At 44.0% G+C, this 23,194-nt stretch overlaps 1 protein-coding gene across 4 annotated transcripts in view; it reads right to left on the bottom strand.

Annotated features, from left to right (window-relative positions):
* LOC125452372 (tyrosine-protein kinase Fyn) overlaps positions 1 to 23,194 on the bottom strand; it is a 286,773-nt gene that overhangs the window by 172,880 nt on the left and 90,699 nt on the right. For all 4 annotated transcript variants that reach the window (XM_059645214.1, XM_059645210.1, XM_059645213.1 and 1 more), the window contains one exon: positions 12,460 to 12,518. The gene's annotated coding sequence lies outside the window, so the exon portion shown is untranslated. The remainder of the gene's footprint in view (positions 1 to 12,459; positions 12,519 to 23,194) is intronic.

Raw genomic sequence — 23,194 nt, 5'->3', positions numbered from 1 at the left:
TGCGGAAACAGCTGGTTTGAATTTGTCTGCATAATATCCATCAACATTTTTATAAAGGCTCATAAAAATGAGAGAATTAAAATAAAACAAACAGATCACCCAGCATGTTCAATCATTGCCTCCATTCCAAACACTCACCCTCTCCCTCAAAATTTAATGCAACCAAAAACAGCCACACTCCCATAACTTGTGGTAAGTTTAAACATCATTCTCACCACTAGAAGGTATCACCTTTAAAAGGTAAAGTCCATGAAAGGATTCTGTTTCTAAAAAGAAAGCTTCTGCTAATCTCAAAATCGAGGCCAATGGAAGATAGTCCCACTCCTCTCTGCTGACTCTAAGTGATTTGGATGTGAACGTAGCAGGTATGGTTAGAAAGATGGCAGATGACAACAAAATTGGAGGCGTAGTGGACAGCGAAGACAGTTATCTCAGAGTACGATTGGGCCAATGGGCCGAGGAGTGGCCGATGGAGTTTAATTTAGATAAATGTGTGATGCTGCATTTTGGAAAGGCAATTCAGGGCAGGACTTATACATTTAATGGTAAGGTCCTGGGAAGTGTTGCTGAACACAGACCTTGGAGCAAGAACAAAGTTGCTGGAACAGCTCAGCAGGTCTGGCAGCATCTGTGGAGGAGAAAACAGAGTTAACGTTTCGGGTGCAGTGATCCTTCCTCAGAACGCAGAGATCTTGGAGTGCAGGTTCATAGTTTCTTGGAAGTGGACAGGTTAGCGAAGAAGGCATGTGGTATGCCTTTATTGGTCAGTGCACCGAGTATCGGAGTTGGGAGGTCATGTTGTGGCTGTAGAGGACATTGGTTGGGCCACCGTAGGAAAACTGTGTTCAGTTCTGGTCTCACTGATATAGGAAGGATGTTGTGAAATTTGAAAGGGTTCAGAAAAGATTTACAAGGATGTTGCCAGGGTTGGAGGGTTTGAGCTAAAGGGAGAGGCTGAATAGGCTGGGGCTATTTTCCCTGAAGCGTCAGAGGCTGAGGGTGAACTTATAGAGGTTTATAAAACCAGAGGGGCTTGGATAGGGTAAATAGACAAGGACTTTGCCTGGAGTGGGGGAGTCCAAACTACAGGACATAGGTTTAAGGTGAGAGGAGCAAGATTTAAAAAGGCACCTAAGGGGCAACTTTTTCACACAGAGGATGGTGTGTGTATGGAATGAGCTGCCAGAGGAAGTGCTGGAGGCTGGTACAATTACAACATTTAAAAGGCATCTGGATGGGTACATGAATAGGAAGTGTTTAGAGGGATATGGGCTAAATGCTGGCAAATGGGACTAGATTTATTTAGGATATCTGCTCAGTGTGGACAAGTTGGGTCAAAAAGCCTGTTTCCACGCTGTATATCTAGCATGTACATTTGGTGTTGCAGCCAGTCAACCAAAACGCAATAGCTTCTGGCTGAATCCTCGCTCTGCCATGTTAGATGACCTCAGCCATCACAGCGAGCACAGCAATATGTCCAACTCTGGTAATCTTACTGACACTCGCTGGCTAGGCTCACACTTGGAAAAGTGCCATTTGACAATGCAACTGGAGGGCCATTGCCCAGCAGCTGGCGCAACCAGCAACATCAGCCAGTAAACGCCAGAGAGAACTTCACCCCCTATTCTTCGCTGCAATCCTTCCACTGAAGTTGGGAGCGCCGTAACTTGTCAGCAGCCCTGCAGGGGTATGGCCAATAATGGCATCAAGGTCAACAAATCATGAAAAAAAGACGTGCTCACAATGTTTTCTCGAACAAATAATTTTTTTTAAAGTCTCAGAAATTAAATAAAAACACTAGACCAATGTTTGAAGTAAGGGTGGACAGGACACAACCAGCTCAAGATATATTGATTCCCCTCACGTCCGTCCAACCTACAAAACTATAACATTTGGCTGCTTCCTGGGAAGCATCTTCATTACAGCGAGATTACAAATCAGGTCAAACTATCTGCATGAACTTGTTCCCAGAAATCATACAATTCCCTCAAGCTCACTCCAACTCAAACGGTCGTGTGTGTAATTTGGTCAGTGATGTGAATGGCTCCAACACACGCGCACGCACACAGACACACACACTCCTTCATCCCACTTTGTACAGAGTGCTATTTGTGGTTCAATATAAAAAGCAGTCAGATGATTTACAGCCTTCGAGCTGAAAATGTCAGCTCCTATTCAAGAATCTCAGATGTAACACCAGCAGTGCACACATCATTTTTAACCCCATATATGTGCAGTTCTGTGCTCATTATCGCAAAGCAAATGTTTGAGAGGTAGTAAAACTACTGTTTATAAGCAACACATAAAAGCTAGAAACAAAAATAGAAAAGTTGTTACAAATCAGCAGCTCCAATTGCAAACAAGAAAGCAGAAACTGACATTCGCTGGGGGAGGGTCAGATCAGATCAGGGAATGAAGGAGGAAGCTAAAGATAAGATAGTTGGAACACATTACCCCAACAGCTATGTACACACTTCTCAAGTGTGCCATCACCAAGAGTTTTGACACTGCTTTATCTTACTAACAATCGAAATGTGACCTCAGGAAGCACTGAGGTATTTACTGGGGCTCAGGAATTCACACAGGTAAAGGAGGTAAGGTTGGCATTCCCAGCATTTTCACTGCCCATGGCTGATCAGGAGAAGCAGACATTAGCAGTTTCCGAGAAAGAGCCTTTGGGCTAGAAACACTGTTTCTCTGTTGATTGATGCTGCCTGACTTGCTGAGTTCCTCCAGCACTTTCTGTTATTGTTTATTATTATTACTACTACTGAATGTTACCATCAGTCCTCACAAGCCTTGTCACCACACTGTACTTTGCTCTGTCCACCACGCACACACTTCCCTCTCCAAGTCACTGGCCTGTTTCCCACCCTACCCATCTCAGGCTACGTCCTTAGGTCCTCCTCAGCCCCTCAGATCTGACGGAGCAGGGCCAAACCAGTCCAGCCTCCCAAGCTACATGGTGTGGTCTCAGAGCATTCCCAGCTTGATCTCTTGTTGCTTGCATTTCCTGCTGCCCATTGACCAGTCTGGATCAGCTCCTTAACCAGCTACTGTTCTGATGAATTCCCATGACTGCTTACCAAGCTGGACAAGCTATCTGGACTACTGGTACTCATCAGGTAGATCTGCTGTCACTATGTTCCTTTGGGCTTGGGATCTAGAGGGTTGTGTGCAGGTGAGGAAAAGCAATAGGTAGCTTAATAAGGGTTTTAATAAGAACAGGTTCTTCTCTTAAACAATATATAGTTTATTCTTACATGATGGCAACCAGCTGTACACTAGAGTAGTGTGATAGATATTGTTACTAAGACAGAGGAGGAGACATTAGTAGTAAGTCCACCTCCTTCAGTATCCAGCACCACAGTGCCACCCATGCCCATGTATCACCACCACACCGGGCAGTGCTTAATGCAAGCTCAGCATTAACCCTTGTAGAGCCTAATGGTTAGAAATGAGTAATGCAATCAAATATCTTATTTTGTAGAACCTCCACATGTTCGACCCTGCCAGATTCTTCCAAGTTTTCAGCTGCAGCTCCAAATAACTTGTAAACATCACCTGGGTAGGCCAAAGACTGTTCAATGTTTCTATTCAGATGCGTCAGTACAAGTGAAAGATTTCCGTCATCATTCATTATAGCAGCAGCAGCAGCAACAATGATACACAATCTTACAGCACACAGAGGAACCTCCTTTACTTCCCCCAAAATGTTTACCTTCTAGAATGGTAAAGGTCCCAAGGCACCTTTATAGAACGACAACAAACATGGTTGTTGGACTAAAGGACAGATTCAGGTTGATGAGGGAACATTTAGTCTGTGAATACTGAACATGCATACTGAGAGCAGGAAACAGTTGTAACCAAACAGACAGACACACACATCCTCTCACACCAATACAGCAATTGGGTTGCTGAAGGAACTACAATATAGAACCAAATTGGTCTCATCTTAATTAAAGAACAAGTATTTACCACCCAAGAAGTATATTGCGCAGTGTTAGTTCAGCTGCTGCGCTGGATTAATTAAAAACTCTAATCACACCAAAACAAAAACATTGGAACGTAGTTCAATAAATGGGTTATACACTATCTTTCATTAACAGAAAACTGCTTAAGAAAAAAGGCCAAGCTAAAGGCTGACATTTAACATTGATCAAATTGTACCTGTGCACATGATGAGGAACCTAATCAGTGTATGTTTGATAATAAAACAAATTCCTTACATGGCAGACACAAAAAAGTTTTCTAATGTGTTAAATTTAACTTTAAAGCTTTATTTAGATGAAAACAATCAGCTAATTGCCAGATGAGTAATTACTGACAAGATTACAATAAGTAATCCAGGTTTGACCTCATCATCTACATAATATAACCAGTCATTTAGTACAAATTAGCATGTCAAGCATTAACTAGTTATAGGGTTTGGGGCAAGATCTCGCCACAACTGAAATACAGTCCTTGAACATGCCATATCACTAACTTGATTCCCATTTTGAGGGGGTCATGAGGAGGGGCAATGAAGATGGTGTGCTTGATGTAGTGCAGATAGATTTTAGCAAGATTCCACATTGCAAACAGATCAGAGAAGTGAATCCCAAATTGGCTGAGTTGCAGGAAATAAAAGTGGCTGTGTTTTTGTTACTGAAAGGGAAAGGTTTGTATAAGGCCTTTTGCAACCACTGGTCAACTTAAAGAGCACTTTGCAGCCAACGTAGTATTTTTAAGTACACTCACAAGCGTAATTAGGAGACAGCGCTGCCAGACTGTGCATAAGCCCACACAAAGAGCAGGGAGGAAATGACCAGGTAGTCTGTGATGCTGACTGAGGGATAAACATCAGCCAGCACACACACATTCTCCTAATATTTTTCAAAATATCACCACATATCTTTTATATAGAGAGGGCATGCAGGCCCTGAATAATCAGCACCTTGGACAGTGCAGCACATCTTCTGTACTGCACTGGAGTATCAATCAAGTTTTGGGATTCGAACCCATAATTTTCTGAGTCGGGAGAAGGTACCTTTGAGCCATGGTAGACACTCTAAAGAGCTCAGCAAGGCTCAGCATTGAGACCCTTGCTTTCAAAGTAACATGTCAATGATTTAAACTTAAAAAGCTAGTTGCATGATTAAGCAGTTTGCAAGTGGTGTTAAAATTGGCCAGTGTGTAACAGTAAGGAAGAAAACTGAAGGCTACAAATAGGAAAGGTGGCGGTGGCAATGTACTGGTCCTTTAAACTATAATTACGGGCCGTGGGTTCGAATCTCACCATGGCAAATGGTGAAATCTGAATTCAAGATTAAAAAAATCTGGAATAAAGAGCTGGCTTAATGGCAGCCACATAGCCACTGTCAATTATTTTTAAAAATTCATCTGGTTCATTCATACCCTTTAAGGAAGGAAATCTGCTGTCCTTACCTGGTCTGCAGGTTCACAGATATGTGGGTGACTCCTAACTGCTCTCTGGTAATTAAGGATGGTCAATACATGCCGGCCTAGCTAGTTTTGCCCACTTATGAATTAAAATGAATGAATTTTTTTTTAAAAATGTGCTAGAATTCAATCTTGACAGCTGCAAGGTAAGGAATTTGATGAGGACAAATAACGCACATAAATACACAAATGCTAGGATACTGAGAAATATGGTGGGTGCAGATAGACATTGGAATGCATCCCACAGGTGCCTGGTAGTGGCAGAACAGGGAACTAAAAATGTACGGGATTCTTCCCTTCATTTTCCAAGTTGTAGAATGTAACAGTGGGGAAACTATGTTGGGAATAGATATAACACTAGTTGCACCACAGCTCTCGTGTGTTGTGCACGGTTCTGATCGCCACATTATAAGAAAGATGTGATCCATTGGCGAACAAACAGATTCGCACTAGAAATATTACGTTCGGGCAGTGAGGAAAGATTGGATAGGCTGAAGCTCTTTTCTTTGGAGCGCAGATGCTTGAAGAGCGTTTGCATGGAGTTGTATAAAATTCTGAAAGGGGCAAGGCAGCTTGGAAAGGACAGACTTATTTCCATTACCACAGAGAGGTTAAGACCAGCAAGGCCAGATAATCCAGGGTGTTGGGTCAAAGAATAACAGGAGATTTGAGAGGATATTTTTGTTCCACCTGGACAGTCAGATTCTGGAACTCACTGCGTGAAAAAAGTGGTGAAGGCAGAAATCTATATCACATTAAGAAGTACATGGATATACAACTTGAAGTGTAATAGCCCCTACAAGAGATTATTTCTTTCTCAGTGGCCCTGATAGAATTGACCAAATGGCCTCCCTCCGAGATGAACTTTTCAATGAATCTATGATCCCTGACCAAGGCTTTGTCTCCTTTATGTCCCAGATATACTTATCCAAATTCCCTCTCACTAGTATGTCCAGAAAAGACTTCCCCACAGCTACCTCAGCACAACAAGCCATCTCACTACATCACAGAAGTGGCACAGAGCCGGAGGAGGGTCTGCACTGACTCGTTAAAAGAATTCCAGACTCTCTCTTCACCGGCAACATCACTAATTGCTGTTGACTTTTTCATTAGCTTCCTTGGTTCTGGCTTCAATGACCTCAACCCCCTCAGAGATGCTCAGTCGGCTTTTCCCATCATTTCCTGGTAAAGCTTCCAAATTTGCGCAAGGTCAAGCCAAGTCGTTAATTCTGACAGGCAGCGACCGTGACACTGTCGAGGTGAGGTAGCTCTCTCCTTCAGCAACTTAGCCTTGCAAAGCCAATTCCAGATTCCTCCTTACAATGAGCACTCACTTCCACAAATACCACTGCCCCTCCTTCCAAAATCAATCACAGTTTAGCTCTTCAGTTTGTTAAAATCGCGTGCCCATCTTTACTGCCAACCAACCCTGCCCTGTCTCCTCTTCCAACGCAGCCTTGACTCTAATTTCAAGAGGGCTTTTCCCCAAATGTGAACTGGCCTTGTACAATCACACCCCATTCTACCTCCCAGTACTCACACACGTCTCTGAGACTCAGGAGTAGCAAAACCCATCTTGGGGTGCCTTCTCCCTTCCACATCAAAAGCAATACTTCCAACTCTTCCATTCAAAACCCCATCCTCTCAGTTTTCAAGCCACAGAAGCACTGAAGGAACTGGGTGAACTTATACAACTGGCTCAACCTAACAGGCCAGAAAAGATAAGACAGATTGAGTTTGGAATTAGAATCAAGAATTTGGAATCTGATCCACTGTCTGGCAATCGAGATGTATTTCCTCAGAGTTTTCCCTCTAGATTAGTCCATAGATCTCCTGGAGGAATGTAGTTAGTGAGTGAGTGCTGAGTGGAAGGAGACAATGATGTGCAAAAGTTGCATTGTAATTGTGCAGGCTCAACTAACCAGTAAGCCACAGATCACACCTCTCAAAAATCAGCTATCTCAAATACTTCACCCTGTAAAAAACAATAATCAAATGGATCTCTAGTATGAATTCAACCTCAACTCAAATTATTCCGACCACAGCAGCTTGAAGAATCTAATCCATGATTCTCCTGATACAGGAACAAGTCTACTCCATATGTATTAATATCTCTAACCTTCAACCTAGAGACCAACATACACATATCCAGCAAACATCCTCTTCTCTGCAAAAAGGAATATATTTTACTAGTCTCTTAATATTTGCGAGTTTGAATCAACGTTGCCTATTGAAGCAGATGACCAGATGATATCAGAATCCTGCTTCTCCATCCTCTCACTAATGAAGAAACATTCAGTTCTTTTAATCTGGTTTTCTCATGTATGATTATTTATGTGGTCTTTTTGATGGCTGACTTCCAATCAATGTTTCAAAATCCTTTTTTTTCCCCTGACTGAACGAGTAATAACTCAAATTTTAATAATGTCCAGTGCAGACTATCTTTTGGGTGGGAAAATGTACATATTCGGTTTAAGCTCCAATTCAAAAAATAAACACAGAAATCTACTCTTCAAAAAATTATCCCCATGCAAATGGCAGGGAAAGCAGTATCAAATACCGAGATCGAATATCCTGCCAAGTTACTTACAGATATCTGTCAGTTTGTAGCACATTGCCAATGAGAAGCAAAAGAGAAATGGGCTCAAACCAGCATTTATAAATGGGCTCAATACTGAACAAAAAAGAGAGACACAAAAGACATCATTTAGAACAAATTTTAAATGTAAAATAGAAATTAGGACTTTCCATTTCATGCATGCGTCAAATATTTGGCAAAGTCAACAGGACCAAATTAACTCTCTTCATTCAAGTTGGTTGAATGTTTCCAGAGAGGTATCGTCTGTTTTACTATTTGTGTTTAAGCACGTCCAAACCAATCACACATTGCAGGAAGCAATGGCTACCCCATTGCAGAGAACAAATTACAGCAATGCACATTTTACTGGACAGAATTGGCCACTATAAGCATGGAGAAGGAATAATACAACCTTTAACAAAGTGCATCCGATCACAGTACAAACGCAGTGCCAAGTTTTTTTGTGCCAAGTCAACTCAACCAGTTGAATAAACAGAATCTCGTGACACTCTCTTACATGAGGCAGCTAACTAGTGAAGGGAGGGAGGTGGTGGAGTGGTGGTAATGTACTGGATTAGTAATGTAGGCTCTGGGAATATGGGATTAAATCCCACAATGGCGGATGACAAAACCAGAATTCAATAAAATCTGGAATGGAGATGGCAACAGCAACAATTGTTGTAAACAGCCATCTAATTCACTAGTGTCCTTTAACTATCCTTGCCTGGCCTGGCCTACAGCTGACTCCAGACCCACAACAGGGTGTGTTTGATGGGTGTAGACAGAGAGATTAGGGCACATTTCAAATCAACCAATTTGAATATGAAATGGCACATTTCTGGACTTGAACACAGAGAATTGGGACACCGTCACTACATAGTCCATATTATGGGCACTTGAACTCAGATGGTCAGAAATTGAACCCCAGTCAACATCCTGAAAGGCAGCTGTGCTCAAGCGATGGATTATTTCACCAAAGTTGCAAATGAATAGTTAGTAGTTTTACTGAATGAATGCACTTGTGAATGACTTAGGTTTGGTATTTCCCACTGAGTGAGAGTGCTGGAGAAGTTGTAGATAAACATGCGATAATTAGGTTGATGATAATCAATTTAATTTTATTGGAGGATGTTGCGGCTTCAGGAATTGAATGTGCTGTTGCAAATTGAGAGATGTTATATTGTAGGAATGTAAGAAATTATACCAAATGCCCTCACCAGCTCATTCCTCCAACATCTTACTGACCACTCTACTCTCCACCTGGTCATAGATCAAAACTCTATACACACCTCGGTGCCTTATCGTTCTCTGTCTTAATGATGTTTGACAACTGAATTTCCACATCCCTTTGGTCCAGACAATTTCAAAAATTCACAATCTTCCCGAAATTCTCCTCTGCAGTAAATGCACAGTGGCTCAGTGGTTAGCACTGCAGTCTCACAGCGCAAGGGACCTGGGTTCGATTCCAGCCTCGGGTGACTGTCTGTGTGGAGTTTGCACATTCTCCCTGTGTCTGCTTGGGTTTTCTCCGAGTGCTCCAGTTTCCTCCCATAGTCCAAAGATGCACAGACTAGGTGGATTGGTCATGCTAAGTTGCCCACAATGACCAGGGATGTGTAGATTAGATGTGTTAGCCATGGGAAATATTGGGTGGGGGGGTGAGTCTAAGTGTGATGCCCTTCAGAGTGTCAGTGTGGACTTGTTGGGCCGAATGGCCTGTTTACACACTGTAGGGATTCTATGATGATGATGAAGTGTGCAGTTCTAATTCTGACACCATATTCCCCTATTTGTAGACTCTCTATGCTGAGGAGACATCCTCCCAACATTTTTCCCCATCAACCTCCTTTTATAAATCATTGCTGACTTTGCTCAATCCACTAGGCCCTATTACTGTATCCCTAATAAATAGATGCCAACATTTTCCCTACCACTGATGTCTGGCTGACTGACTTGTTATTCCCAGTTTTCTCTCTTCCTCCTTTCTTAAGAAGCGGATTTTCATTTGCTAACTCCTAATTGTAGGAGACCATTCTAAAATCCAAGGAATTCTAGAAGATCAAAGTCAACACATCTACTTTCTAAGTAATCACCTCTTTCAAACCCTAGAGCTCTGGGCACAGGTGCATTATCATTGGAGTTGTCAGCTTCTTCACATTCACTTGTACAGTATGACATTTCTTGACAAATAATGAGCTTCACCAGGCCTTTAGTTTTCCCATGATCTTTGATATGATTCTTCTGTCTTCTACTTTGAAAACAGATACCATTTTCTCTGTGTTATTCCCTTATTCCTCATTATAATTTCTCCTGCCCTCTACTTCCAAGGGTACCACATTTATTTTTGCCAAATACTTTCTTTTTTTCACATCGATTGAAGGATTTAATATCTGTTGTTGTACCTTTGACCAATCACTCTGTTTTCCCTATCAATGCATTGGTCCTCCTTTACTGAACTCTACACACCTCTTACTCCTCAGCTATGTTGCTCTTTTTGGTGATGAATGCTAATTAATCAATCTATTTGGTTGATGATGGTTGAGGTGAACAAAAGAAGAGAACCACAAACACGTTTGATCCAGGAAGACTGCGTGTTGTAAACAACATGCTTCTGACATTGCAGTGAGTTGAGTTCGGATCCCACAAATTTCTGACTCAGAGGCGAGAGTTACTAAGTGAAGGCTTAATTAGTTGTCCTGTTGATTTGAAAATGTGATTACTGACTCTGGCAATGTGGGAAACAAGTTACACTTTTCACTTCAACCAAAATACCTTGGATTCAGGACTTTTGTTCCAAACAGAGTATCAAGTTTCAGGAACTTGGCAAAATTTACATTCTGTGACAATCATCAAATTGATGCAATTTAAAAATCAGCTTTATTATCGTACTCATTAGAGTTTAGAAGGTTGAGGGGAGATCTAATAGAAACTTACAAGATAATGTATGGTTGAGAAGGGGTGGACGCTAGGAAGTTGTTTCTGTTAGGCGGGGAGACTAGGACCTGTCGGCACAGCCTTAAAATTAGAGGGGGTAAATTTAAAACTGAAATGAGATGACATTTCTTCAGCCAGAGAGTGGTGGGCTTGTGGAATTCATTGCTGCAGAGTGCAGTGGAGACCGGGACGTTGGATGCCTTCAAGGCAGAGATCGACAAATTCTTGATCTCAAAAGGAATCAAGGGCTACGGGAAGAGTGCAGGGAAGTGGAGTTGAAATGCCCATCAGCCATGATTTAAATGGCGGAGTGGGCTTGATGGGCCGAATGGCCTTACTTCCACTCCTATGTCTTATGGTCTTTATTGTTAAAATGTTACCAGCAGTCACAGTTTCCCATCTTGGGCTAAGCTGTGGCAGATTTACAACAGAAATGAGGAGGAATGACCTCTCCGAAAGGATTGTGAATCTGTGGAATTCACTTCCCCAGAGTGCAACCAAGGCTGAGACATTGAGTAAGTTTGAGGAGAAAACGGACAGATTTTAAATTATTAACAAGTTGAAGGGTTACGGAGAGCGGACAGGAAAGTGGAGTCGCGGTCAAGATGAGATCAGCCATGTTTGTACTAAATGGTAGAGCAGGCTGAATCGCCTACTCATGTTCCCAGTTCTCTGGTCCCTCTATCTTTACACAAAATCTGCTGACCACTTTTCATGGGGAGAAAGTGCAAAATGTTCACACTGAAGCTGTGCCACCCAATGAAGACTGTTCTACAAACTGATGCTTGTGTGTCACCAAATCACCACAGCTTTAATCACGCTGATTCAAAACAAATACGCTAGCACAAACACATCAGACCTACACTTTCAGATTTAGCGCATACCATGATGCTGATCATGACTAATACTGGATTCCATTGTAATTCCAAATCTGGACTCCGCTATAAAATTAAAAGCCCAATACAAATCAGCGGCAGCTGACAAAGGCAGTGATAGATCCAACATCGATATAATCGAGGCTGACATTTGGGTTCAGCACTGAGTGAGTGCTGCATTGTTGGAGGTGCCATCTTTTGTATGTGGTGTTAAATCAAGCTCAGGCACTCCTCCATGCTCCAAAGATCCTATGGCACCACGGCCATGCCTGTGTCCAGCCCTTCAGCCAGATCTCCAATCTGTAGAGGCTGCAAGCATATAGACTGCTGCAAGTGGGAGGTTCCCTCCTGAGATGGAGACAGCACATTAGCTCAGGGTGGGGAAGAAGACAGGAGATCTATCCTATAGCTCTACCAGGCCCGAGATAGGAGCTCACTGGGGGCCTGAAACAACAGATCTCTTCCATTCACCAAAAGTAACAGCACTTACTCTGGATAAGCAGAGGGGGGAAAAAAGACAATGAAAAGAAATGCAGTCGCATTATACTCTAGGGAAAAATAAAACTGTATAACGTCTCATCAATATTCGCAATCATACAGCAACACAACAGCAGGCTGTCTGTCACTTACCAAGAGATCTCCACCATTCAGGATTTTACATTGCTTCGCATACAAGTATGATTGAAAACCTGTAGGATAGGGAGAACAGATTACATAAATCCCAATGCAATGTTATATTGCACAAGAATTTTTAAAAATTTAAGCATCAGCCCATTTGTAATGATCAATTGAAGACACAGTCAAGATAATGGCAAGAAAGCCGAAGCACAGGTGCTAATAACCTGCCTCAGCTTATCTGCATACAACCAATGGGGGATTCAACATAGAGACCTGGAGCTTTCACCAAATTTATCACAAAGCAGAGAGGGTACTGCCAAAAGTGAACATGAAACCTGTGCCGTGTCCACTTGCACAAAGCGCAAAGTAATGGATCCTTCCTGGTCTCTGCTGCAGCTGAGCAGTCAGCTCACTCTGGCCCACTGCCAGGATCAGTCAGTCATTCAGAAAAAAAAAGTGTACATTCACAACTCTCTTTACCTATTTATGGCAGAGACCATGAAATAGAAAGAGTGGCTGGAATGTCCTTTAACATCACCCTTTCTAGGTGCGGCCAGTTTCTTTCTTTTAACAAAATACATGTTCGCATTTTGTCCTTTCTGGTTGCATCTAAATGATTCCAAAATGGGAAACACATACCGAGAGGTGAATTTGGTGTTATGAAATGGCAGACTGTGGCATGTTCGAGTGCTATTAATCCAATTTCTTTCTTTCTTGCACTAAATCTATTTTGCCTGACAGGGATTCAGCAATTCAACAAGTTTTCTGCAATTGAGATGTGTGATTTTGGATTTTGCTTTGTTTTTGCTTAAATCGGAATAAAGTCATGGCTCTTATCAAACTGGAGTCAAACATACAATAGTACAAAGTAAAGACAACGATTAACTTCTTCCCAGAGATAATGGGAACTGCAGATGCTGGAGAATTCCAAGATAATAAAATGTGAGCCTGGATGAACACAGCAGGCCAAGCAGCATCTCAGGCCGCATCTTCATCTCCCCAGACCTTCCACTGACTGAGGAGCCGCATCTTCACTATCCCCCCAGACCTTCCACTGACTGAGGATGAACGGTCAGTCCTTAGTAAGGGGCTCACCTTTGTCCCCCTACAACCACATATCAACGAATACCAGTCACGATTGGACATTGAGCAGTTTTTCTGCCGTCTTCGCCTCCACGCCTACTTCTTCAGCCGGGAGCCTAACCCTCCCTCCACTGACCCCTTCACCCTCTTCCAACACAAGTCCTCCTCCTGGACACTACCCCCAGGTCTCCTACCCTCCCTCGACCTCTTCATCTCCAACTGCCGTCAAGACATTAACCGCCTCAACCTCTCCACCCCTCTCACCCACTCCAACCTCTCACCCGCAGAACGGGCAGCCCTCCGCTCCAACCCCAACTTCACCATCAAACCCGCAGACAAGGGTGGTGCAGTGGTAGTATGGCGCACTGACCTCTACGTCGCCGAGGCCAGACGCCAACTCTCCGACACCACCTCCTACCGCCCCCTCGATCATGACCCCACACCCGAGCACCAAACCATCATCTCCAACACCATTCATGACCTCATCACCTCAGGGGACCTCCCACCCCCAGCCTCCAACCTCACTGTTCCCCAGCCCCGCACGGCCCATTTCTATGTCCTTCCCAAAATCCACAAACCTGCCTGCCCTGGTCAACCCATTGTCTCAGCCTGCTCCTGCCCCACCGAACTCATCTCCACCTATCTGGACTCCATTTTCTCCCCTTTGGTCCAGGAACTCCCCACCTATGTCCATGACACCACCCACACCCTCCACCTCCTCCGGGACTTCCAATTCCCTGGCCCCCAACACCTCATCTTCACCATGGACCTATACACCTGCATTCCGCAAGCAGATGGCCTCAAGGCCCTCCGCTTCTTCCTGTCCCGCAGGCCCGACCAGTCCCCCTCCACTGACACCCTCATCTGCCTAGCTGAACTCGTCCTCACCCTCAACATCTTCCTTTTTAACTCCTCCCCCTTCCTGCAGACTAAGGGGGTGGCCATGGGCACCCGCATGGGCCCCAGCTATGCCTGCCTCTTTGTAGGTTACGTGGAACAGTCCCTCTTCCGCACCTACACAGGCCCCAAACCCCACCTCTTCCTCCGGTACATTGATGACTGTATCAGCATCGCCTCTTGCTCCCCAGAGGAGCTCGAACAGTTCATTCACTTCACCAACACCTTCCACCCCAACCTTCAGTTCACCTGGGCCATCTCCAGCACATCCCTCACCTTCCTGGACCTCTCAGTCTCCATCTCAGGCAACCAGCTTGTAACTGATGTCCATTTCAAGCCCACCGAATCCCACAGCTACCTAGAATACACCTCCTCCCACCCACCCTCCTGCAAAAATTCCATCCCCTATTCCCAATTCCTCCGCCGCAACTGCTCCCACGATAAGACATTCCACTCCCTCACATCCCAGATGTCCAAGTTCTTCAAGGACCGCAACTTTCCTCCCACAGTGATCAAGAACGCCCTTGACCGCGTCTCCTGTATTTCCCGCAACACATCCCTCACACCCCGCCCACGCCACACCCGCCAAAAGAGGATCTCCCTCGTTCTCACACACCACCCTACCAACCTCCGGATACAACGCATCATCCTCCGACACTTCCGCCAATTACAATCCGACCCCACCACCCAAGACATTTTTCCATCCCCACCCCTGTCTGCTTTCCGGAGAGACCACTCTCTCCGTGATTCCCTTGTTCGCTCCACACTGCCCTCCAACCCCACCACACCCGGCACCTTCCCCTGCAACCGCAGGAAGTGCTACACTTGCCCCCACACCTCCTCCCTCACCCCTATCCCAGGCCCCAAGATGACATTCCACATTAAGCAGAGGTTCACCTGCACATCTGCCAATGTGGTATACTGCATCCACTGTACCCGGTGTGGCTTCCTCTACATTGGGGAAACCAAGCGGAGGCTTGGAGACCGCTTTGCAGAACACCTCCGCTCAGTTCGCAACAAACAACTGCACCTCCCAGTTGCAAACCATTTCCACTCCCCCTCCCATTCTTTAGATGGCATGTCCATCATGGGCCTCCTGCAGTGCCACAATGATGCCACCCCAAGGTTGCAGGAATAGCAACTCATATTCCGCCTGGGAACCCTGCAGCCTAATGGTATCAATGTGGACTTCACTAGCTTCAAAATCTCCCCTTCCCCAACTGCATCCCTAAACCAGCCCAGTTCGTCCCCTCCCCCCACTGCACCACACAACCAGCCCAGCTCTTCCTCCCCACCCACTGGATCCCAAAACCAGTCCAACCTGTCTCTGCCTCCCTAACCTGTTCTTCCTCTCACCCATCCCTCCCTCCCACCCCAAGCCACAGCCCCATCCACCTACTAACCTCATCCCACCTCCTTGACCTGTCCGTCTTCCCTGGACTGACCTATCCCCTCCCTACCTCCCCACCTATACTCTCTCCACCTATCTTCTTTACTCTCCATCTTCGGTCCGCCTCCCCCTCTCTCCCTATTTATTCCAGTTCCCTCTCCCCATCCCCCTCTCTTCTGAAGGGTCTAGGCCTGAAACGTCAGCTTTTGTGCTCCTGAGATGCTGCTTGGCCTGCTGTGTTCATCCAGCCTCACATTTTATCATCTTGGGATCAACTTCTTCCCTCTGCATTAGAGAAGCACAAGTTTCAGGTTCAGGGACAGGGCAGAGACAACTGCTCACAGGTGGGATTTTGCTGAACGTAGATTTAGTTACAGACCCTCCTTGCATCAAACCCTACTGTTCGCTGCCCCAAGAACTCTGCTGTATGCCATCTGGACACTCGGACATTCTCCTCATATTTAAATGTGCCTCCATCCCCATGGAATCATTTGTGCGATGAACATGTTCTCCAGGCAGCCCTGGCTGATATTAAAAATGGGGCAATTAACAGATGCAACTGGGACTCTGCACATTGTCAAACCATCATGCTCCTGGGAGCTAAGATTTCAACAGCAACATTTCGAAAGCCATTCCTTTGAAACTGGGAAGAAAAGAGTCATTGGAAAGAAAATAAAGTCTAATTTGAGAAGTGCCCACCCCCACATCCCATCACATGCATCTACTTAAGATGCATTTTGGGTTATTTCCATCTGTACTCTGTCTAGGCACCAAACCAGAATCTATAAAACATTTCAATCTCTTCAATTGCTTTTCTTCAAAGCCAAGTTAATTTCCACTAAATGGCAGAATGTTCCACTTTAAGCATTATCTCTACATTAATGCAGATGAGTGAGGATAGAAGCTTACTGGTGGGAAGCAGAGCCAACACCAGGAGCTTGAAATTGAAAAGAAATAGATTTCTCGACCGAAACCGTACAAATGTTAAAAGAGATGAGGCAAGAAAATTAAAGGCTGCTTCAGTGAGTCAAACACCAAGTACATGCAGATCACACTCTAAAAAAGGATTTGCTCAAAATAGGCAGGATACCTGACAATAGGCTGGGAAATGCAAAGTCAGATATTGGCCGAAAGAGCTTTCCTTTCACAGGGGAGTGTAATCAAGGGCTAAAATGTCACGCTTCTCACTGGGTCTGATCTCAAAGTCAGACATTGGCAACACATGCACGACCGAGCGAGGCTCAAGATACAGGGAGATGACAACAAAATATTTCCTGAAAAAAAAACCCTGTCCCACAGCATCAGTCTAATTATAGATTTCTCTCCAATTAAGACAGAAGCTGGAATGTTGCGAAACAGACAGCGCCATAAAACAAACTACATGCAAAAGCAATTAGGGAATTTTCCTCCATCTCATCTCCCAATCAGCTATAAAGCTCCTGCTGCACCAAGTGCAGCAGGCAGGATAAATTCCCCATGGGATATCTGCAGTGCATTTCATTTTGAGGTTCATTCATTGACTAATTCAGCAATGCTATATGTAATACTGTGGTTTGGTTACAGTGGATGCAGAACGCTGGTTGAAATTAAGACGGGTTGTTGGCGACTGTCTTTTTAAAAGGGAACAAAAACAGTCAACTTTTGAAAACACGACGTACAGAAAAGTGCCAGAAACCGGAACAAAATCATGCAAGTTCCAACAAGAACAATTTCCAGCGTAAGAAAGCAATACTGGAACGACTTATTGGGCAGCAATTTATGAGAGGCCATATTTTGTTAAAAGGAAGACCCGTAAGATCTTAGCCCAAGCACTCGAAAACAGACGTTAATTTAAAATAGCTTCTCTGTCAGCGACATTACACTTTTGCTAATGGGATTTTTTAAAAAAATGCTGTAGAACATTTTGAGAAAAAAAGTCCCCGAGCCTGCAGTATTTATCACAGATGTCCGTCTTCTTAATGCCTGATGATGGTGACATAAAAGGTGCTTATGTTGCACAATATTTGAAAATTATATTGGTAAGATTTATTACATAGTAGCTGTGCTTGGATTTTGTGACATCTGTAATGTATTATAAAGCTGCAAGCTAGCCTCAGGAATCAGGAACTGGCTACGAGCATCATGTTTTCTCACCTTTGTTCGATTATAACACTCAGAAGCCTTTTCTATTAGGCCACGCGAATGCCATCCTGGTGCATAAAATGTACAAGCAGAAGCAGGCCATTGAGCCCATCTAGGCAGCTCCAGCATTCAATGAGATTGTAGCTGATCTGGTAATCCTCAACTCCACGTTCCTGCCTTTCTCCCATCACGCTGGACTCCATTCCTGGTTAAAAATCTGTACCTCTCAGTCATGAAAACATTCAGGGGTCCAGTCTCAACGGCCCTCTGCAGTGGCTCTTCCTTAACACGGCAGTAAAAGAGGTGTGGCCAATCAGTCAATTTATCTCCTTCAACCAGTTGTCAACAAACCCAGACATGAGGCAATGATAACCCTCAGGCTCTGGCAGAACCCAAACCACATGCACCTGTTTGAACTAAGAATGTTGAGCTCCTCAAATGCCACACTTCAAACTGCTCTCACACTGTCGCTCAAAAAATGTTGTTTCCTAACGACATAAAAGAAATGGAAGCAGGGTTAGGTCAACAGATCTTCAATCTTGGCTGATCTGAACTTGACCTGAATGTCTGGACAATCCCAGGCAATCAAAATTCAGTCCAACTCAAGACATATTGACTGATCCAGTCTCCGTTGTGTGCACACACACTGCAGAACAAAATTTCAATGACTATCAACTGTCTGCCAAAACAGACTTCCTCCTCATTCTATATTTTCAAACTCTGTCTCTCCCACCACCCCAAGTTTGAACATCTGAGGAAAGGCACTGAAAAAGTCATCACCCACCTAAGGGACCAACCCTGCTTCTCACCCCACAGATGCTGCCTGATTCACTGAATATTTCTGGTATTTTGTATTTGCATTTTAGACCCGATTCCTCCCAAACTGCACAACGTCGCAGTCGCCTGGCAATTTTAAAATTGCAACAGCAAAACTGAGGAGCCTTAAACATTTCGAGACGCGACAAAATCGATTGGACAATTTCCTGCTGAGCTGCTATTAAACAATAACAGGCCATTTGGGCCCAATTGCTGTATAATGTTGCTTAAACTCTGCATGGGCCTCCTCCCACACCACACCTCACCTTATCAACGTACCCTTATTAAACCAGATAGCTTTGCTCGTTTAATTCATTTCTTTCTGTTTAGCGTCTGTTTCAGCCGAGGCTGAAAGTACAGAGTCTGACTGCTGATGTGCAACACACTCTGCATACGCAGCAACATTTGCACCAACGATTAATGAGTGCAGTGGTGCTGCAGCAGTAGAAGGTGTCTGCTGTTTCACTCTTGTAGTTGATACCAGCTGTTACTTTGTAGCTGAGCGGTTCAGGCAATCATTGGTTGCCACAGTCTGTAATGAAGCAAGCAGTTAAACTGAACTCAGGATGATCACCGCTGAAAAATCTGGAGACCACAGATGAGAAATAAATGTACTGCAGCATTTCCTTGCTTTGTGGATTGTACTGGCTTTGAAGGTTACCTGCAGAGGCAGTGTATTTTTGGGTATTTGAGAAAGAATAGTAACAGCAACATGAGGATTTTCGCTTCCTGTGCAGCACTGAGCAGCATTTTCGTACTTTCTGGTTTTTGTGGTAAACAGCAACAGGCCAAACCAGTTCCTTAAGACTTGCACACTGTCTTGTATTTGCCCATTTATTTACTTTTATTAAAAACATAAAATTTTTCCAATGCAGTCCCTGATTTGGCACAAAATAAACCCCAGAGAAACTGCTGGAGAAGCTCAGCAGGTTTGGAAGCCTCTGTGGAGAGAAAGCAGAAGTTTCGGTTGTGAAGAAGTGTTATTGGATCCGAAACGTTAACTCTGCTTTTCTCTCTCCACAGATGCTGCCAGGCCTGCTGAGTTTCTCCGGCAATTTCTGCCCTGTTTTTGTCAGATTTCCAGCATCTGCAGTTCTTTGTGATACTTTAGGTCCCCGATTTGGGGTGCTCAGTCACTATCTCAATTTCCGCGCTGATAGTTTGCGGCCGGTGTTGGTCAGTGCAATACATTCCCAGTCTACTTACATATCAGATGCTTGTCATCCTTTATTTATTCTACCACAAAGCACAACTATTGGACATTTATAACTACTGTAGTCTGACTTAGCTCTCTCCAGCTATGATGCCCTTCTCTTGTACAAGCTGTGTAATAAGCAAACTTACTTCAACAGCTCAAAGTGCGCCGTACATATTTGCAAGATTTCTCAACAGTGCCTCATATGGACCACCCACGGCTGATTCTCCTCAATACTTAGAGAAAAAGAAATGTACACCCATGCAGAGGTTGGTGTAAATGTCTCCATTTTGAGTGCGAGCTGATATTATTGGAAATCAAATAAAGTTTTCCCAAAGTTGGCAGAGATGTTCCTTACCCTCATCTCATTCTACTAAACTCGGTAGTCACTTCCTAACAGAAACAGCCAATTTCAATATTCTAAATTTTATACCAAATTTTCTTTTATCTCATCTGTATTGAGAGAAAGGCAGATTGTCAGCAAGAAAGGTTTTGGCTTGCTACTTTATTAAGGTCTCTCGAGAACAAAAATGCTTGAAATTTTAAGGCTCCATATGAAAAAGAAATTAAAAGCTCATCTTTAAGCATGAAATTGCTGTGCTTCATCTTGTGGTGTCTCATCTCAATGTCACCAACTAGAAAACAAATAAATAATGAAGGTACATTTGATAGCTGTCTGGCCGGAACGTTGCTTTCCTTTGAAATGGAGGCCAATTTCTCCACAAAACTCTTGAAATCAAGATCATCTTTCAGATTGAAAATTAAAAAAAGGGTCCTACATTAATTTGTTCCAGCTTCAAAACACGCAGACAGCAGCAACCAACTCGCTGATCATTGAATTGAGAAGGTCGTGGCAAGCTGCCTTCTTGAACCACTCCAGTCCATGTGCTGTAGGTAGACCCACATTGCATTTAGAAAGGGAATTCCAGGATTTTGACGCAGTGACACTGAAGGAATGATGGTATATTTCCAAGTCAGGATAGGGTGTGGTTTGGAGCGGAACATCTGCAGTCTTCCCATCTAACTGCTGCCTTTGTCTTTCTAAATGGCAGTAGCCATGCATTTGGAAAGTGTTGTCTAAAAATCTTGGGTGAATTTCGTAGGTGGTACACACTGCTGCTACCGAACATTAATGGTGGAGGGAGTGGATGTGATGCCATTCAGGTGGGATGCTTTGTCCTGGATGATGTCAAGCTTCTTGAGGTGTTGTCCTTCACAAAATTGGTTCCTCATTTGACACAAACTACTCCATCTCAGCACATTTTCCCTTAACTTCAAGCTCCACAGGAAAGCCAATCTATTGACCAAGTTTGTTCCAGTTCTGATCCAAACCAACCATCAACTGTGAAACGCCTAACAAGATAACTAAGTGTGATAAGTTGCAGCTTCTAGTTAATACGTCCTCTACCTTAACACTTATAACCTAATAACCAGAATGAAAACACTGGATCCATTTTGCTTTTACCTGTTAAAGGTAAGTATGCTTTTACCAACCTTATTTCTCTCATCTCCTTGAATATCTGCAACTATTTTGTTTAGCATGCTTGCCTTCGTTGTTCAGTCCTTTGCGTTGAGAAACAAGAACAGAAGTTGCTGGAAAAGCTCAGCAGGTCTGGCAGCATCAGTTCTGAGGAAGGGTCACTGGGCCTGAAATGTTATCTCTGACTTCTCCTCACGGATGCCGCCAGGCCTACTGAGCCCTTCTAGCAGCTTCTGTTTTTTTGTTTCTGTTTAACAGCATCCTTAGCTCTTTTGGTTTTTATTCTGAATACGTGGGATGTTTTGATTTTTCTCAGAGTATAGGAGCTGGCAAGTCATGTTGAAGTTGTACAGGCCATTGGTGGGACGTCTTCTGGAGCACCATGTTCCGTTCTGACACTCCAACAACGGATGAATGAACACTGCGCAACAATCGCCAGACAGGGATGTCCTGGGGAACGCTTCAGCGATCAAGGGCATTCAGCCTCCAGACTTCAGGTGAAGGTCCTCCAAGGTGGACTTTGAGATACACAAAAATGCACAATCGCCCAGCAGAAACTGACAGCCAAGTTCTGTTCCCATGAAGATGGCCTTAACCACGATCTTGGGTTCATGTCGCGCTATAGGTGACCCCACCTCACTGTCCTGTTTTGACACCATCATCTTGACAAATTGTTATGATCTCTCCACCTTAATCAGCCAGTACAATTTTGAAAACAGCATGCGATTCTAGTTATTTAGTTTGCCTCCAGCACCACCTTATTTTTGATTGTTTGTAATTATCTCTCTGCCTCACTTAATCAGATTATAGGTCATCCCTTCGCTGGTTATTCAGCTGTTGACACTTTATTCACGGTCTAACACTTCTGATCGCCTGCAGAGACGTAGCATCTGACACTCCACTCATTCCATTGGTATGATCTTTTGATCTCCCTGTCCTTGATCTCATGGTCTATAAGCTCTGGGTCTGTGTGCTCTGCTCTCTCATCGTGCCTGACAAAGGGATTCTGAAAGCTTGTGTGATTTCAGATAAACCTGTTTGACTATAACCTGGTGTCTTGTGACTTCTGACTTTTTCCAATAATGTTACGCTCAGGACCGCGCACAGTGCTCCTGCTGAGGTTTAGCAAGTGTTTCACAGTTTAATGCCACCTCCTTGCCAAATAAAAAACTGAAAAAACTGCAGATGCTATGAATCAGGAACAAAAACAGAAGTTGCTGGAAAAGCTCAGCAGGTCCGGCAACAACTGTGAAGGAAAAAAAAATCAGTTAGCATGTTGGGTCCAGCGACCCTTCCTCACAGCACTGTGTCTTGTAGTTTAAACTATTGTTCTCTATGCCCTTATTACTAAAGCCATGAATACTATATGTTTTATTCACTGCTCCCTCTATCTGTTTGCCACCTTCAATGATCTGTGCACATCCAGTGAAGTCTCTCTGCTCCTGCATCCACTTCAAGTTTTTGCTCACTATTTTCAATGTTGTCTTTCAATGTTCTTCTAACCAAAGAGCATCACCTGACACTTTATTGAGGAAGACCTGCTTACCTGAGCTAGCCCAGAGGTGACAGCCATCTCACTGCAACATGGCTGACTCTTTCCTGCTTTCTGAAACACTAGTGTATCAAACCTGAGGGTGGCCAGGGATAGATAAGAGACGTAAACCTGTCTGTGATATTTGCCTAGTCGGAGGTGCTTGAGCTATACGGGCAAAGTTCCTCACTGTACAAAGTCTTTCCATTTTCTCGCTCACACTTCCTCTCCACG

This window comes from Stegostoma tigrinum, chromosome 4, assembly GCF_030684315.1.
Source record: "Stegostoma tigrinum isolate sSteTig4 chromosome 4, sSteTig4.hap1, whole genome shotgun sequence".
Lineage (NCBI taxonomy): Eukaryota > Metazoa > Chordata > Chondrichthyes > Orectolobiformes > Stegostomatidae > Stegostoma > Stegostoma tigrinum.
This window is presented reverse-complemented; position numbering and strand designations above follow the sequence as displayed.